Source organism: Pteropus medius, unplaced genomic scaffold, assembly GCF_902729225.1.
Source record: "Pteropus medius unplaced genomic scaffold, Ma_sr-lr_union100, whole genome shotgun sequence".
In the NCBI taxonomy this organism is placed as follows: Eukaryota; Metazoa; Chordata; class Mammalia; order Chiroptera; family Pteropodidae; genus Pteropus; species Pteropus medius.
This window is the reverse complement of record NW_024344253.1, coordinates 9,557,545-9,560,090: the sequence shown is the minus strand read 5'-3', so window position 1 is coordinate 9,560,090 and position 2,546 is coordinate 9,557,545. Positions and strand designations below refer to the sequence as shown.

At 30.0% G+C, this 2,546-nt stretch overlaps 1 pseudogene; it reads left to right on the top strand.

Moving 5' to 3' along the window:
• The first annotated feature begins 2,002 nt into the window (after nt 1–2,002).
• On the top strand, nt 2,003–2,121 carry LOC120607956 (uncharacterized; annotated as a pseudogene).
• The last annotated feature ends 425 nt before the right edge of the window (nt 2,122–2,546 follow it).

The following is a 2,546-nucleotide window of genomic DNA, read 5'->3' as shown; positions in this document are numbered from 1 at the left end:
TTTAACATATATTTTTCTAAACTTTAAAATTAAAATTTCCATGCTCTTATATATTAGACTTATCTCTTGAAAATAGTATATCCATAGATTATATGTTTATATCAGCTTGAACTTCATTTTTAAAGAGTTTATTTCATTCTCATTTACCTTGATTACTAATTTGCTTATGTTTATATCTACTTTATCAGCCATTTATAATATTTTTTACCTTAGAAAATACCTTGAACAAGTTTACATGTCTCAGGGAATTTCTGTGTAAAAATTATTATATCTACACTGCACATATGTTAGCATGATTAATAAACTGTGGATATAATAATCTAGTAACAGTTGTCAATTGTTTTTTTAATAAAGAGTAATGCTTGTTTTCTATTGGTCCATTTTATTATCATGCTATTTATGTAGGCTTTTCCGTCCTATGACTAGCGTGTTAATAATGTAGATAGTTGACACTCCAGTTTTTCTTACTTTTTAAAATTTTTAACTTATTACTTATTTTTTAATCCTCCAAGTTGACCTAACAGATTAGTCATGAATTTCTACTATTTACAATTCTATAAGGTTATGTACTCTAAGATATGTAAAAGAGTTTTCTTTTTTTTTCTTTTCTCTTCTTAAACCTAAAAATGGTTTTTCAACCAAACTCTATTGAAATCAAAAAAGCAAGTATGAAGTTTGGTGTATCTTTCTTGACATTAATCTCTTTCCTCTTCAAATGTTTTATAATTTGGAAAGCAAATATTTAAATAACTATTCAATTTGCTATTATTTGATGTTATTACAATATAAAATGGGTTGATATGGTTGAATAGTAAAATGACTAAAATAAACCAAAGTCATATGTTTAAAATTGTAGTCAAAGATATAATTTAATAAAAGAATTTGAAAAAAATTTTTCTAAGTGATATGACAGATTCAATATATCAGAAAATGATTATGCACGTGTTGGTTACATGATTTTTTTCATAATTCTACATACACATAAAAGTTATTTTTAAATCAAATATAAAGAATGAAATTTAATTAATAAGTATAAGATGTGTGCTTGCTTTTTCACTGGTTTAAATTTACGATAAACACATAATTTTTATTTTTAACTGAAATGTGACATTTCTGTCCTTGAACTCAATGACTGTTAAACAAGCAGAAGTGTGCATAGATGTGTAAAAAGTTAAAAAACTGCATCAAAATATGCAGTGCTTTCTTCTGACTAGGATGTTCTTCTTTCACAGAAATATAGAACTTGTCTAGAAATAGATTAATAACTCTAATCTTCAGTGAGTGATCAGACTGCAGGTCACAAAATACTTCCTCTTCTTTTAAAGTCAAGTTTCAGGCTGAACAGACATGTCAGAGAAAGAGTCTATCACTCTGTTGAATGTTTGAGTTGAGAAGGTGGAAAAATACTGCTCAATGTTCTGCACTTCTCCAGATGTTTTTCAATAAGCTTTGGGACCCGCTCATATATTTTCTCATTCCAAACCCAAGCAGCAGTGCAAATGTTTCAAGATTTCCTTGTGTGACACAATTTTTAAAATACAAATAATTTTTTAAAGACATAATTTTTCTAATTTTAAATACAAAAATCTTGTCTTATGAAGTAAAATAAAAAATCCCCAAGACCTGTTAAACTGGATCATGTGATAAAAAATGTCTGCCAATTAGGCTGGTTTCTGCAGCCATTATTCATCTTCAAAGTAGTCAGCAAAATATGGCCTACAATTTTCTTGTAAGTACTCCTATAATATCCCTGTCAGCTCAAACGCCCTGTTGGGAACTCTTTCTCCATCAAACCACTAGATTATCTTGTGTAGCCAGAGGTGTGTATGTATGTTCTTTGTCCAAGTTTTTATACAGTTTTTAAAAGATTCCTGAGTGAGTTAATCTTGCTGCAATAAACTTGATCATTTTGTGCATGTGGCAACATTCTAGACATCTTATTACTTCATTTTCATGAGTTAGTTTTGTTTCGTTTTGTTTCTACATCAGAAGCTATCTTTGAGTCTACGGCCATGCTACCCTGAACAAGCCCTATCCTGTCTGATCTCGGAAGCTAAGCAGCGTTGGGTCTGGTTAGTACTTGGATGGGAGACCACCTAGGAAGACCAGGTGCTGTCGGAGTAATAAATGAAAAATAAGGGATTGTAAGCTGACAAGTTTCTTGCAATCTGTGAGGTCAACTAAGTGTTGCCTGGCCTAAAAAAGAATTAAAAAAAAAAAGAAGCTATCTTTGAACAGAGATTTGTTTATGACAAAAAAAAAAAAAAAAAAAAAGAAGCTATCTTTGAACAAAGATTTGTTTTACTACAGTTTTATGAGAAGTAAAATTCAAGGAGTCAAGGAGTCAATCATTGATGGGCACCTTAGTGCAGAAGTCAATGCACTTTTTTCAAAACAGAACTTCTGTTCAAAATATGAAGATGTAACATTAAATATATGTAGCCTATTGCTTCTTGGAGCCATTCTTTGCACAGGGAATGTTACTGTGAATTTCATCATCATTTACAAATATTATAAATGCGACAGAATGGCATTTATTGGTGAAA